At 43.2% G+C, this 16,404-nt stretch overlaps 1 protein-coding gene across 1 annotated transcript in view; it reads left to right on the top strand.

Moving 5' to 3' along the window:
• Nucleotides 1-4,477: 4,477 nt before the first annotated feature.
• Nucleotides 4,478-16,404, top strand: part of LEPR (leptin receptor) — an 86,609-nt gene continuing 74,682 nt past the window's right edge. The window contains exons 1-2 of the mRNA XM_055139764.1: nt 4,478-4,545; nt 4,877-4,919. The gene's annotated coding sequence lies outside the window, so the exon portion shown is untranslated. The remainder of the gene's footprint in view (nt 4,546-4,876; nt 4,920-16,404) is intronic.

The following is a 16,404-nucleotide window of genomic DNA, read 5'->3' as shown; positions in this document are numbered from 1 at the left end:
ATAAAGTACATTTAGTTATTAAAAAAGAATTTGTGTGTTTTAAAGCTGATTCCATTGCATATGACATAGTGAGCTCCCGTAATTGCCTTAAAAAAGTGTTGTCTTTGGATATCCTTTTCTCTTATGCTTATCTTTTTCTTTTATGACTCAGAGCACACATGTAGGATGGCTTTCCTCCCTACAAGTCTGACAACCTAATTCTTAAGTTCTGAAAGTTTTCATGTTTTATTCCACATAGACGTTAAAATCTAAATGACTTCCGAAATCCACAGGCTGTTCCCAGTTGTTTTTAGAGTTCTATGTCCTTACTTATTTACTCACCCAGGAAGACTTCTCTGAACATTCCTAGCCTCTAGCTACATTTCTTGCAGTCTCCCGAGGCAGCGTGTATCAATTTGGGGCCAGAGCACCACCAGGAGTGATCTTTGAGCTCACAGCCGAGACTAAGCCCTGAGCACTGCCCCAGCAGCACCAGGTGTGGTCCAATGACCAAAGGGAGAAAAAACCCCGGAGCATTTTATTTCCTCCGTTCTGACACCAGAAATCCAAACCTAAGTTATTATGCTACTCCACCTTTCTTCCTCAGGGGAATCAATCCTTCCTTGCCAAGTCCAAGTGTCTCTGGAGAGGGGGGAGAGGGGGGCGGGAGTGGGGGAGGGGCTTCACTGCTTTGCAACTCTATCACTGCAATCCCCACCCCCTTTCCTTTATCTCCACCTTTGTGACTTCCAGTCTCAGTCTGAAAAACATAAACATACCAGTAATTGGGTTTAGGAACCATCCAAGTCATCCAGGATTTAAGATACACATAAAAAAAGATGCTTTTCTAAGTGAATTTATCCTCACAGGTTCTAAGAGATAGGGTATGGGGGACAGGGGGTGGGGGTGAGGGTTGTAGAGGGGCAGTGGATAAACCATCATTCAACGCACAGAAAGCTGTAAGCCTAGACAGGGATCAGAATCACTGTGTATTTTGGTATTAGGGTATCATTGCAGCATCACTATTCAAAATTGTATTGACACTAAGTATAATTTGTGTATAGTGAAGTACTAAAATTGGTAGCACCAATCTGGACAGTCTGAGGAATAACCGTCTCAGAAATAGAAGTACAGGGGCTGGAGTGATAGCACAGCGGGTGGGGGCATTTGCCTTGCACTCGGGCAACCCGGGTTCGATTCCCAGCATCCCATAGGGTCCCCCAGCACTGCCAGGAGTAATTCCTGAGGTAGAGCCAGGAGTAACCCCTGTGCATCGCCGGGTGTGACCTGAAAAAGCATAAAAATAAAAATAAAAAAAATAGAAGTACAGAGGCCTGAGCCTTCTGTGTCATGGTCAAATCAAAGCCAAAATGTGGCTTTCCTGAAGCTGCTGTGTTAATGTAATTCAGAAATGCACACATAGCCATATGCTCTGATGTCTGCGAGGTACCAGACTGAGTCAGGAGCTCCTACCGCAGCTCACATCCTAGATGAGGGACACCTTTGAATCGCATCCCTGCTGGCACAATGCCTGCTGTGTGTCTGAAGCCGATCGCCATTGAATAAATAGAGGAGTAAAATAAATCACTCCCAATCATCTAGGCAATTACGGCCACACCGAAAAATATCTCCTAATAAGAAGATAGGATTTACTAGAGCAAAACAGATTAACACTCTGACTCATTCAGTGCTTTCTTCCGTGAGAGAAAAAAAAATCCCTAGAAGGAAATCTTTGAAAAAATAATAATGAAATCACTCCTCATCTCTTTTTTTTAAAAGAAATCGATAAGATGCCTATTTACACTAGATACAGTTCCTGTTGGGGACAGTCCATTGTGACTAAATGGACTGTCACAACAATGGACACTCAAAAATACGTATTTTGTTACCTGAATGTAATTTTATTACAGTAGTATTTACATTTTCTATAGTGTTGTACATGTTTTCTAGAAAGCATTTTAAATGAAATTATAGCTATGGTGTATCTAATTACTATATAAATCTTAGAAATATAGTTTAAAGAAATTTGCAAAATGCGATTTTTCTGCTTTTGGAGATGGTATAGCCATGCTGAAGGTATAGAATCTGATTGCCTCAGTAGAGACTGAAATCGGACTGACAAACTTGAATCAGAGTTCCTTCCCCTCTCGCTTTTCAAGTTCCTCGCTCAGTTTCCTTCTCCTTGCTGTTGTAGGATAATGATAGTTTCCTCTGTAAAATGTCATGAAAAATAATATTAACTCTGCTCTTTGAACAGACCTGCTAACTCGTACTCTTATGTTTGCCTGATACTGTTTAGTCTCCAGAGAATTATTGGAAACCCTTTGGGGTCATCTAACTTGGATGATTTTGTCCTTTAATAGTTATTTATCTATTATGACTCAAACACAATAACCGAGAAAAACAGTATGTGCCCTTCGTACCCATGTGGAGTCATGTGAACATTCCCTTGTCCAAACAGGTCAGGGGTGGGGGGGTGGGGGCTGAGGGGTACTGTATTCAAGGAACCGAGTGGAAGGAAAGGCATGAGGCATGATAAAGGCAGCCTTATGCCAACCATGGTCCTCTTCCAACTGTGTTTCTTTTTCCCTCCGGCCCCCACTGTTCTACTGGATGACCACTAGTTTGTGCCATAGTCCCTAGTTTATGTGATATCCCACCTGTGGCCCCCTTGTAGTATCCTGGGGCCCATATATGGTGCCGGGCAAGGCAAACGGCCTAACCCCTCTACCCTGTCACCCCAGCCCATAACATTCTGTCTTCAGCTTCGAGCCTGCGACCTTGCGTGCCTGCTAGTCCTGGGATTGTAAACTCGTGAAGGTTTGTTCAGCTGTTTCCCTTCATAATAATTTGGGGAAGTCAGTATCACCACTTGGGTGCCGTCTTCATCCTATGGAACCAGTTCTCTGGTTTCTGAGGTTTGAAGGAGACCCGAAGAGGGACACTTTAGGATTCTGGCCACCCAGGGATGCACCAGAAAGCTCACGCAGTGCACATTTCAACACGTGTTCTGGGGGTCTTGGTGCTCTTCAGAAAATTGGTCTCTCTCTCTCTCTCTCTCTCTGTTGGGGGAGGGTCCCCTCTGACTCTGAAGGTTGACAAAGGGCCTGGACCAGGCATCCGGAGCCAGCCCCGCTCATGTCTGGGCCACCGTTGCCTGCATCTTCCCAAGGTGGTGATGAGGCACGTTCCTTTCCAGAGACCTTAAAAATCACTCCTCCCCGGGGCTGGAGCGCCAGTACAGCGGGTAGGGCGTTTGCCTTGCACGCGGGCCACCCGGGTTCGATCCCTGGCGTCCCATATAGTCCCCGGAGCACCGCCAGGAGTAATTCCTGAGTGCAGAGTCAGGAGGAACCCCATGAGCATCTCTGGATGTGACCTCCAAAAAGAAAAAATAATCACCGCTCCCCTCCCCTTAGCGCACAGAGGTCCCCCCAGCGGTCCCTCCCGTTCCTCCTTCCTTCCTCTGGGTTTCCTCCCTAGTCTCCATCACCATGGGAAGTGAGAGTTCTCAACGCCAGTGCTCCGAGAAGGAGCAGCATAAACAATACCGCTCGCGCGCTTCGCCGGCCCACGTTCTTTTTTTTTTTTTTTTTTGGTTCTAAATTCAGAGGATTTTTTAAAAATAAATTATTTATTTTTAATTAGTGAATCAACGTGAGGGTACAGTTACAGTTTTATACATTTTTGTGCTCATGTTTCCCCCATACAAAGTTCAAGAACCAATCCCTTCACCAGTGCCCATTCTCTACCACCAGTAAACCTAGCATCCCTCCCACCTTCCCCAGTCCCGTCTCCCCCCACCCCACACTGCCACTATGGCAGGGTATTCCCTTTTGATCTCTCTCTCTGATTAGGTGTTGTGGTTTGCAATAAAGGTGCTGAGTGCCAGCCCACGTTCTTAAGAACACCGTTTTGGGGAAAACAAACCCAGGGGAGCAGCTGTGGGCAGGAGAGGGGTGGGGGGACGTCTCTTGACTTGGGGCTACACCGTTCCCCAGTTTTGTTGTTCTTTTTTGCTCTATCAAACGTCCCCATACGAATTTGGAAAGCCTGTTTCTGAGTGACCTGGACGCTGGCGCGCTCCCTCGCAGTTGGGCCCCAGGGCGGGGGCGTAGGGGTGGGGTGGAGGGGCAGGAAACTCGCTCCTTGGCTACTTCGTTGTGCATTTTCTTGGGGGGGGGGGCGTTTCTCTTTCCCTTGTCCCACGCCCCCGCAGCCCCCCTCCCCGGTGGGGCATCTCGCACACCTGCTGCGGGCAGAGGTGGGCGGGACGGCGCGGGGAGGTGCTAGCGCGGGGTCTGGGGACCCCCAGCTCTGAGGAGCGCGGCTGCGGGGGCGTCTCCTTGGACTGTCATTGGCTGAAGCCGGTCCTCGCGGAGGGGCTCCCGGAGCACGCTCGCCGCTGGGGGTCCGCTCCTCCCCCGGGGTCCCCTCCCTCTGCGCGGCGCCCGCCTCCCGCAGACGCTGCCTGGCGCGGCCAGCGGGCACTTGGGAGCCGCCAGCCCCGCGCCTCCACGCAGGTGCCCGGCCCCGCCACCGTCCGGACTGGCCCTCGGCCTCGAGGTGGGACCCGCCTGTCCCTTCTCCCTGGACGCCCCCAACCTCCCCGGCCACCCCCCACCTCTTCCCACTCCGCGCAACTCCGGGCGCCTGGTGGGGAGCAGAGCGAGCGGAGCCCCCCGGAGCGCGCGGCGGAGCAGCCCCTGCTGGGGTCACTTTCGGGGTCCTTCCCACCGCCCCCTCCCGTCCCTCCCGGATCGCAATCGGGGCTCGGGAGACCCCCCCCCGCCCGGGGCTGCCGGCCCAACCGGGTGCGCACCTGCCCGGAGGGGTCCCCCCGCCCCCCCCCCCTCCCACCCACCGAAAGGCCCCGCTAACTTCTTGGATTTTCCAGGTGTCAGTGCCACTTCGGGACTGCAGGACTGCGGCAGGAACGGGTAAGTCTTGGGACGGGGGGTGCTGGGTGGGCGAGACCCGAATTGCCGCCTCCCTGCCGCTCTGCCCACGGAAAGTACAAAACAGAACCCCGCTCCCAGCCGCCGCGCCCAGTGGATGCGCTTGGGAGAGTGAGGCAGAGACCCCGAGGTATCGCCGGGCTGTCCGAGAAACCGCTGGGTGCGGGGGAGGCTGTTTCTAGGGCTTGTGTTTGCAGCCGCGAACTGACTCTTGTTAACCCCGGAGTCTGTCTCTCCAGGGGCTGCCCGGGGCGTCCCACGCCTTCCCCGGTCCATTGCATGAGGCTATAGTTGCGGAAATGATAAATGATCACTTAAAGCCCCGGGCTTGGAGTCGGAATGCCTGAATTTGGATGATTTGCCTTTTGTTCTGGTTAGCTTAACCTCTCTGGGCCTCAGTTTCTTCATCTGTCAAACTGGAAAATTAGGTTAAGATTGGGGAAGGGTTTTTAAAAGGGTCTTTAAAAAAAGGGTTTTTAAAGGGTTAAAAAATAACAGATAATTTTTCCTAGCTTAAATGTACACACACGCTCACACACACACATATTTTAATCTTAAAATTTAGGTACCATGATTTACAATAGTGCTAATAATGATTTAGGAATACAGTGTCACAGAGTGACAACATTGTCCCCTGGCCTCATTGTCAGCAGCACTTCCCACCTTCCTGAGCAGACTTGCAGGTTTTGTTATTTCTGGCTATTACTGTCTTTCTCTGTATGCCACATGTGAGTGAGGCAAACTAAAACATGTACAAACTAAACAAAACATGTAAAACTCATAAACTTATTAACATGTCACAAACATTGCAGAATTCAGGATTTATGAAATAAAACATAGGCATAGATGTAAGTAAGCATTCGGCTTATGCATTCATGACTTATTTTTTAGAGTTTTCCAGCCAAAAAATCAAAGAGAAAAACGTTTGAGAGAGTTCGGAAATATAGAGTTGATATGTAAATCCTTTGGTTACTTCTCATTTTACCTTAAAGAATTACGTTTAATTGTAAGCCAGTATTTGCAACAAAACACGTGGCTCTCGAAAAGTACTTGCTCTCAGTATTGTGCATTTGGAGGAAATAAAAATTGTTCTGGAGGGAAGTAAAAACGACACCTTTCAATTACTGCTGGTGAAAGGGTTATTTTTTAGCATAAAGTTGTGTGCAGAATATTAAAAAAATGGTTTCAAGCCACTTCAAAACCCCTCTGAAATTAAGCTCCATAGCAGAGATGCCAATTTCAGTAATGCCTTTTAGTTATCTTGGAGTGAATCCCAGAAAATAGCAGAGGCTAACTGAACAGTTAAACCAGAAATTAGGAATTGGAATACACATGCAAAGTTGTACAAGAAAGTGTCCGTGGACCTTTCACTTTTTTTTTTTTTGATTGAAAACCAAACAAAGCAGCCACGGACTTGTTTTAAGCAGAGAGAATGTTAGAACGCTCTTGTATGTTCTTTGTATTTCAAAATACATAATGGCCTTCTCTGTGGTCATCAGTGGGAGAGAGCCAGCTCTTAATGGTTTTGAGCTGAGATCAAATCCTATGTTCCCACCCAGCATGTGGTTTGCGTGCTGTGTAGGAGAGTGTGATGGAATTGAAGCACTCATCTACAAACATATTTTAACTGGCTTGCATTGTCCGGCACTTGGGCTGAAAGCATCATCAATCGTTGGTATATTAATCTTCCCTTCCGTTTCCTGTTGAAGTAGGTGATCCTTGCCTTTGAAATAAGCTCAAAAGTTAAGTACTCTTGGTTGTTGAATGAACAGGCAGTAGTAGAACTCAAATACCCTGGCCCTTGGTCCCTCAGTGGGAAACAACTGAAAACATTGCATGTTTCACTGACCGTGCCAACTCATTCATGGCCTGGGAGAGTCATCGAGGTTGGCAAAAGGCTTATTTCTCTTGTGTAATGTGTGGCTATTCTCCCACGAGTTTACAGGGTGGGGGGATATAATGGTCGTGTTTTCACATTGAGATCAATATTATATAACCGAATGATTTGTGTTTGTGCAGTTCAGTTTTTCAGGGGCAGTCTTGGAAATTAAACTTGAAACTGTCAAAGGGCGAGGGAGGACGAGCCTTGGCAGACACTATACTGAGTTTTTCAGACTGAGAGCCAAACGCCTGTAGTGTGGAAAAGGAAAACAAAATAAAAAATAACCCCAAAACCCATGTCCTGTGGAGTTAAAAATGAAGAAAAGGGCTTATAGTCTGCTCTAATTCTGAAGATTTTGAATGATTTACAAATTCCGCTTTTAATTAAATCACAAAGGTACAAATGTTCTCTTGCCTAGACTTAGGAAACATAACCTTTAAGGGTTTCAATTCACATTTACTCTATGTTTAACTTGGATATTCCTTCTCAATTATAAAAAAAAACTTTGGAGATTTGAAAATTATACTACCTATAGTTTTATTCACACACATGTCCTTATTAGCCTAAAGTTTTAGTGATTTGAACACTGATGTATGCAGAGAAGTACACACAACAGATATGCCAGTTGAGAACTAATATACCAGATTATTGCAACACAAAATTATAAGGCAGACACCCCATATGCAAGACTGAGAACACACCAATACTCAAGAGACCAAATGCTTCTTCCTTCTCGGCATGGGTTTTGTTTTATTGTAAAACATTGCAATATGAGTAGAGGAGATGTTCTCTCACTGACTTGCTTAATATTTATGTGAGATGAAGCCATTTCTTTGCTTCCCTTTATTTTACTTGAGGGTTTTGAGCCACATGGTGGTGCTCAGGGGTTACTTGTAGCTCAGTGCTTGGCTGTTAACCCTCCTGTCAATGGCTGGTGATTCTAAGGGGGCTACACAAGCAGGCTAGCCCCATTTCCCAGGCCCTCTTTGCTTTACTTTCAAGCAAAATTTGGGGGAGAACATCAGGTTGTGCAGTAAGGAATTATGGCCTGCAGCGCTGGAGGACCATATAGGATGCCGTAGATCAAACCAGGGTCGGCGGCATGAATGGCAAGTACCCCACCCCGCTGTACTATTTCTCCTGCCAGGGTTTACTCTAATAGTACTTTCCAAGGAGGTTTATCTTGTTTATCACAGTTAAAAGAGCACATTTTCTTACATTGCAATAATATTCTCTTTTCCTTCGTTTTGCCCCGCACCCCCCATTTAAATGCTATGACACGTATTTTTTTCCCCCTTTGTTTTGGATGTAAATCACATGAGGGCAGATTCCCCACCCCCCCATTTTGTTTTTTATTAAATTACTGGTATCTACAATATGACCTAGTATGTAAGAGATCAGAGGGCTTTTTTTTTTTTGCCCCCCTCATTAAGTGTTGTTGACAGTGTCCACTGTCTATTTTTATTGCAGGGTATATTTCATGGTACAAATGTACAAAGTTTTATTGATTCTCAGAAGGAATGATCAGGTCATCACTTATCCTCCGTCTCTCCGTCTCTCTCTCTCTCTCTCTCTCTCTCTCTCTCTCTCTCTCTCTCTCATCTACTTCTTCTCTTTCCTTTTATAAATACTAAAAAACCCAGATGATTCTTCTTTACAAGTATTTGTATCCACAGATGGCAGGAGATTTTTTAAGAGTCTCAAAACTCCTCAATAATTAGGTCACCAAACCTGCAGATAACAGCTAAGTTAATAAATTTTTTTCTCACTACTCAGTGTGGTTTACTAGTTGCATTCCTGCCTTCTTTGTTTTACAGTCAGAAGTTCCAAACTCGTTATGCCTACTACCCCTTTTCAGAAAAATAGATCCCTTGATGCCCCTCCCCCCACCAATTTATCTTCTGTAAACAAACAGAAAGTGCCCAGGAATTGCTTCAGGGGCTAGTGCTGCCTCACCTTGAGTCTTTCTACTTACTGCCCACCACCAGCTGGGTGGTATTACCCCCCCCCCCCCCCCGGGAATCCCTTTTTTTTTTTGGTCCAAATTCAGTATTCCTGGAATGCTTCATTTTTGCCTATTATTTGCATTGTGCGCTGGTGTCTCGTGACTGCTTTTCTCTTGCGTTGCTAGTAAGATTGAACCCGGTATCTGTAAGGACAGGCCAGGTGAGGCTGTGCTAACTAAATCTCATTGGCTTCTTGCCAAAGGCTTTACTTCTCATCGTGCAGAATATTCTATGGCAGCATTTCAGAGATATTGTTCTGAGGAATGCGAAGGTCTAAATTTAGGGATCAGCCATCCTCCTTTTCTGTACAACCTGAAAGCTGGGGAGTTACAAGGTAGCTTGGAGGGCTCCATCTGGAAATGAAACGGATTATTTTCACTCACATTTTCATAGCAAAAGAGATGCTATGTCTAACTTCTAAGTTGTAGGGAATGTTAATCTTTCCTGCTAAAAGGAAAATAAACCTCAAATTGCTGATGTCTAGGAGTATGTTCATTATCTGCTGCTGCATAAAACATTAGTCCAAAATGCAGTGGTTTCAAAGGAGAGATGTGTATTATTTCAAGTATCAAAAATTGATTCTGTGTTGTTTGTTTTTTGAGTTCTGTGTTTGTTCCTTTCGTCTTTTTCCTTATTTTTGATCATCCCACTTAAAAATAACTATGAGGTTTAAACTGTCTTACTAGACAAATGTTTTCTGCCGTAGAGGTGAGGGGAGGCTCAGAAGGAAAGCTGGGGACATTGGTGGTGAGAAATGTACACTGGTGGGTACTGATGGGTCTTGGAACATTATATGACTGAAGTCCAACCATGAACAACTTTGTAACTGTGTATTTCACTGTAATTCAATTAAAAATTTATTTAAAAAATTAAAAAAATCTGTCTTGCTATTTGCTAACTGGAGCTTCCCTTTTGATATTTATATATATTTATTTATTTTAATAAGTTCTCTCACACTCCATGGCCTTTTGCCTTTCCATGTACATGTTTTTGAACCAGCCTGTTTAACCAGTTTGTTATCCTTTAAAAATCCAGTGAATTTCATGGAGGTTTAAAAAATACTCTAAAAATATCTAGCTGAGTCTATTAAAAATACTCAGTCATGATTGATCTCAAGGATTATCATCACAATACATTTAGATCTTCTCTGATATAGGAAAGGTAAGTATATAGTTTTTTTCTTTTGGAGGTTTAGAGCATCTTGTTAGGTTTAATTCTAAAAAATTGTACAGGTTTTGAAAACTTAGGTGTCTTGAAACATTTGATTTTTTGGTTTCTGCCATTTAGACACAAATTTGATCTTTCAAAGCATTTAACATAATAGCTTTATTAGGTTTAATGCTTTATCATGTTTAATGTTTTTAATGTTTAATACTTTGTTATGCTTAATGCTTTATTATACTTAAAGCTATTTAACATAATAGCTTTATTATTTTTACATAATATAGTGAAGTATGATTCACAGATCATAAAGTTTATCATTTTGTAGTGTATGAATTTCTAGTTTTCAGGACGTTTCTGGTTTCACAGTGGTCAGATCGATCTAATTTCCGAGAAATTTTATCACTTCCCATAGTTACTGTCATTTACTGTCAGTTACACCGTCTTCTTTTTAGTTTATTTAAAATATAATATTTTAAACTTCTTTTGGAAGTAAAATATCTATTGGAAAGTAGAAGGAAAGGGAAAATACCTTCCCAGTTGGGGAAGAACTTATTAAAGAACTAAGTTCCATTTTCCTTTTCTTTTTTTTTATTTTTTATTTATTTATTTTTAAATTTTTTTTATTTTATTAGTTCACCATGTGGAAAGTTACAAAGCTTTCAGGTTTAAGTCTCAGTTATACAATGCTCAAACACCCGTCCCTTCACCAGTGCACATACTCCACCACCAAGAATCATAATATACCTCCCCCCTTCCCCCCACCTCCCCAGCCCCCCACCCCGCGTGTGTAACTGGTAAATTTCACTTTACTTTCACTTTACTTTGATTACATTCAATATTTCAATAAAAAAATTTCACTATTATTGATTTGGAGTTTCTCCCCCCTAAAGTCGATCTGCTGAAAAGAAAGCATTTGGTAATTTGTTTTCCATTGCTGAGAATGAAGAGATATTTCCTTTTCTTATTTTTGGAATCCACTGACCCTTTTGTGGCCTCTGGATTCACCTATTCTGGACGTCTCATATAAAGTCATGAGGCCTTCAGTGATGGGATTCTTTCACTAAGCATAGTATTTTCAGGGTTCATCCCTGTTATGCCATAGATCAGTATTTCATTCCTTTGTATAGCCAAGTAGGACTGGAGCGATAGCACAGCGGGTAGGGTGTTTGCCTTGCACATGGCCAACCCAGGTTTGATTCCTCCATCCCTCTCGGAGAGCCTGGCAAGCTACCAAGAGTATCCCGCTCACATGGCAGAGCCTGGCAAGCTACCTGTGGTGTATTCGATATGCCAAACACAGTAACAACAAGTCTCACAATGGAGACGTTACTGGTGCCCGCTCGAGCAAATCGATGAACAATGGGATGACAGTGCTACCGTGCTTTATAGCCAAATAATATTCCATCATATAGATATGCCATTTTTGCTAATTCTTTCATCAGTTGATGGACATTTGGGTAATCTCCACTTTCTTGGCTATTATAAACAGCGCTACTATTACCATTTGCATATAAAATTTTGTATGACTGCATGTTAAAGTAACATGTTACTAGGGTTAGAATTGCTGAGTCATTTTGGTAACTTGTATGTTTAACAGTTGAAAATCTGCCAAACTTTTTCCAAGTAGCTTTCATCATTTTGTCCTCCCAGCAGCACTGTACAAGGGTTCTAGTTTCTTCACATTCTTGTTAGCACTTGTTACTCATGATGATTTTTTACAGGCATTCAATATTCCAACCCCATCCCACCACCATGGTCTCCATTTTCCCAACCATCCTGCCCCTATAATTTATTTTATATTACTTATTACCATTAAATGATCATCCGGCCCCGATACTTAATGATTTTTAGGCATATATTTTTCCAACACCCATCCCTTCATCAGTGCCCACTCCCTTCCACCAATGTTTCCAGTTTCCCTCCTGTCCCCCAATCAGCCTCTATGGCAAGGACTTTTTCCCTCCCCCATTGTCCTAGTGTTCCCTTCCCTAACTTATCCCCCCACCCCACTCCCACCCCAGGCCCATCCCCAAGCCCCTACATTATTGCCCTGATGCCCCCATTTTCCAGCACAATCCGTCCAAGCCCCACAATCTAGTGCCAGACTGAAATCTGCTGCGAGTGACCCCTATAAAAAGATTTTAAAAGAACAACAAGGGCAAAATTAACTCCCAAGTTACAAAAGCATAGCAATAACTGTCTTTCTGTGTCTATACAAAAAGGACACTGCTCTGAATTAACTATGCAAAGGACAAAAGGAGAAGAGAAAGCAATATTTGCAAGTTAACAGAGTCTGATTAGGAGGTAAAAGTGATTGACTGGTTGGGGAAGCAGAGCACAAAAAGGTTACAGATAAACACGGAGGAATGGGAGTGCCTCAGGAGCACTGTGATGGGTGCAATCCAATAAACCCATTTTTATACTGCAATCCAGTAAACCTAATTTTATACTGCTCCATGTGACAAGGCAGAAAGGCAGACCAATGTTATTCTATAGGGCACCATAATAATATTAATTTAGATGTCTTTTCTAACTAATGGGGAAAACCTATGAATAATGTAATATTATAAATGTGAGTGATAGCACAGTGGTTAGGGCGTTTGCCTTGCATGCAGCCGACCCAGGTTCGATTCCTCCGTCCCTCTCGGAGAGCATGGCAAGCTCTCGAGAGTATCTCACCCTCATGGAAGAGCCTGGCAAGCTACCCATGGCGTATTCGATATGCCAAAAACAGTAACAACAAATCTCACAATGGACACGTTACTGGTGCCCGCTTGAGCAAATCGATAAGCAGCAGCATGACAGTGACAGTGACAACACAGCGGATTGGGTGTTTGCCTTGCACATGGCCGACCTGGATTCTATTCCTCCGTCCCTTTCAGAGCAAATCAATGAACAATGGGACGACAGTGCTACAGTGTGTGTTTGTGTGTGTGTGTGTGTGTTTGTATGTGTGTGTTGTGTGTATGGCAGTGAATGAGGGAGAGAAACAAATAGACATGCTGTATGCCTAGACCAGTAAATGACGTTTATGGGGGAGTGTGAGTTTTATCTGTCTTGCTAGATGATAGCTGAAGATTTGAGCCAAATCACGAATCTCAGGAGCTTCTGTAATAGCATTATAATAGGCTTTAAGAATGTGAACTCATGTTTAAGAACAGCTGTTACCAAATACCTGTTTTGTCAAGGCATAGGGCAACTTTGTTTTTCCCAGAATGACATTTTCTCATTTAATTTAACAAGCAGCTGTTATTTAGGTGTCTAAACCTGTGAAAATTGAGAAAATATGTAAACATGAGCTAATGAAACAATTAGGTTTCTATGTGCACAGGCAAAAAATTGAAACCAAACTGGCTAGTGTTTAGAAGTAAAAGAGCAAATAAATCAGACACTCATGGAAACGTGTAAATGTATATACATATATGTATATGTTGGGCATGTAAATGAACAGAAAATGCACTTATAATAAGCACCTAAAACCACTAAGTAAATGATGCTTGGAGGGCTCTCTCGGGATGGGAGATGCGTGCTGAAAGTAGACTATGGACCAAACATGATGGCTGCTTGTACCTGTATTGTACACCATAATACCCCAAAGGAGAGACCAAGTGAAAGGGAATGTGCCTGCCACAGAGGCAGGGGCGGGGAGGTGGGGTGGGGGGAGAGGGGATAAGGTGGGGGGTGGCAGAAGGGATACTGGGAACATTGGTGGTGGAGAATGGGCACTGGTGGAGGGATGGATACTCCATCATTGTATGACTGAAATGTAATCACGAAAGTTTGTAAGTCTGTAAAAAAAAGCACCCAATAGTTGTAGGTGCTATTATAAAATATTCTCTGATAAGCAAATTATGATATAATTATTATGTTAGACCTTCCTTCCGGTAGGTAGATGAGTATTTCTCTAGCTACCTAGATAACTAACAACTGTTAGTCACGGTTTGATACGGTGAGAAAAGGTTTTTGCACAAAACAAACAGGATATAAACATGTTCTTTCTATAAAAAGCAGTCGCCTCGCCAAGAGGCTTCAAGGCCTTCTGATTCTAAACATGAAAATCAGTTCTCATGCATGAGTTTCTGTGGCCTCTGGTTGAGACCCTTGGAAGATTTTGGTTTCTGTTGACCATAGGTGTGTACAGACTATAGATGTATATTGATGATGAATGTTTACTGACCCAAGTGTGTACTGACCATAAGTGTGTGCTGACCTGGGTGTGTTCTGACTGTGGGTATGTGATCATTCTGGCTATATAAACTGACCTCAGGTGTGACTGAACCTGTGTGTGTACTGATACAGGTGTGTCTGAGCCCAGGTATATACTGACCATAAGTGTGTGCCTATTCCAGGTGTGTACTGACCCTGGGTGTGTATGACCATAGTGTGTACTGATTATAGGTATGTACTGCCCATAGATACTGTGGAGACTTCTTTCATAATACTGTATCACTGTCATCCCGTTGTTCATTGATTTACTCGAGTGGGCGCCAGTGACGTCTCCATTCGTCCCAGCCCTGAGATTTTAGCAGCCTCTCCTTACTCGTCTTTCCCAACAATTGGAGACCCGTTATTGTTACTGTTTTTGGCATATCGAATACACCACGGGGAGCTTGCCAGGCAATGCCATGAGGCTTTATAATTCCTAGAATATATTTCATACTCTTCATTCCTTATGGGATAGTTAGCTATTCAGTCCTTTATGGGTATTTTGCTGTTTTTACAGACTGGAAGAAATCTCTCAGACTTATCTCTACCACTCTTTCTAGGTAGTTGTGCTTCTTTAAATCTACATAAGGATTTTAAGAAACACCGATTTTATACTGCTAGGCCAGGAAGAGCTGTCTAGTGAACTATTATATCATGCTTCCTCATCATTTTGAGTTTTCAACTGTCTGCTGCAAGTGCTCTTTGAGAAATATTTAGGTGGAGATTTTTGTTAAAATTTTACCTCTTTTACAAAGAAAACAAATCCAAGAACTTGGGTATGGAATTCTATTTCATGTTTATGTTTTTCACATCATTTTTTTTCCTTTTTGCTTTTTGGGTCACACCCAGAGATGCACAGGGGTTACTCCTGGCTTTACACTCAGGATATTTCTGGCGGTGCTTGGGGGGACCATATGGGGTGCTGGGAATTGAACCTGGGTCGGGCGCCTGCAAGGCAAACACCCAGCTTGCCTTACTATTGCTCCAGCCCTCACATCAGTTTGCAGCCCTGGAGTGTCAATGTTGTTTTCCCAAACAGTATCACTCTCTTGGTTGTCAGGAGCTTTATGCTAGACTACTTTATAGGAAATGGTTAGTTTACTTTAAATTTTTTTTTTCTTTTTGGTTCACCCCTGGCGATGCTCAAGGGTTACTCCTGGCTTTGCACTCAGAAATCACTCCTGATGGTACTCAGGGGATTATGTGGGATGCTGGGAATTGAACCAGTGCAAGGCAAGGCACTGTGGCCTCCTGCAAGGCAAACGCCCTACCCACTGTGCTATTACTCCAACCCCTACTTTTAAAATTGTTTGATTATCTAACTATGTCAGTGTGAAGCGTCAGACAGTATCCAGGGATCATATTTTTCTCCCAAATACTCATTAAATAAGTACTTTGTTAGCTGACCTATTGATAGATTATAATTGTTCAGTCTGTCGTTAGGAAGGCCCCCTGGTTTGTATGCAGCAATCAATGAAAACTAGCTCTGAGCTGCTCCCAGGCCATTGGTAATGGTAAGATGACATTGATTCTCACCAAGATTCTGACGTCTTGAAGTGTTAAAATACTGAGAATCTTAAAAATAGAAGAAACACAGCATGACTTAATTTTATATTTTCTGAAGTCCCATTAAAATTTCAATTCTGTGGACTGTTTATGGCTGCTGCGTAACAGTAAAGTGGATGGGGGACAAGAGCAGAAGCAGGCAGACCAGTTAAGAAACTCACCTGTAGTCCAGGGAGGAGACAGGAGATTTGGGATAAGGTATTGACAGTGGAGGAGTAAGAGATGGATGAAAATTTAATTTCCCAAGAAACCATGCTACTTATAGGATGCTTATGAAGATGTTCCTATTATTGTATGAAGTTAAAAAAAAACTTTCCTTCAGTTCTTTGCATTAGAATTATTTGTACTCCTCCACTTCCCAACTTGTTTCTTTCATCTGATTTTAAATACTCCATGGATCTATAATTGAGATCATTTAAAGCAAATTAGTGGCTTACACTTCGGAAAGGACTTCAAATGGTCTTTTGTCTACTACACTGATGTTGGCTATTTAACATTCGTTTTCCCTTTGCTTGATTTTTTTTCCCCCTCAACCATTAAAACATTTTCCTCATTCCAGCATTGTTTGATTTTTTAATTTAGGGTGCATGTAGGTATTTCTCTCTTTGGCTCTATGTAAGGTATCACCATGCACATCTCTTCA

This window comes from Sorex araneus, chromosome 5 (genome assembly GCF_027595985.1).
Source record: "Sorex araneus isolate mSorAra2 chromosome 5, mSorAra2.pri, whole genome shotgun sequence".
NCBI lineage: Eukaryota > Metazoa > Chordata > Mammalia > Eulipotyphla > Soricidae > Sorex > Sorex araneus.
Note: the sequence above shows the minus strand (reverse complement) of the source record. Positions and strands in the feature narration are given on the sequence as shown.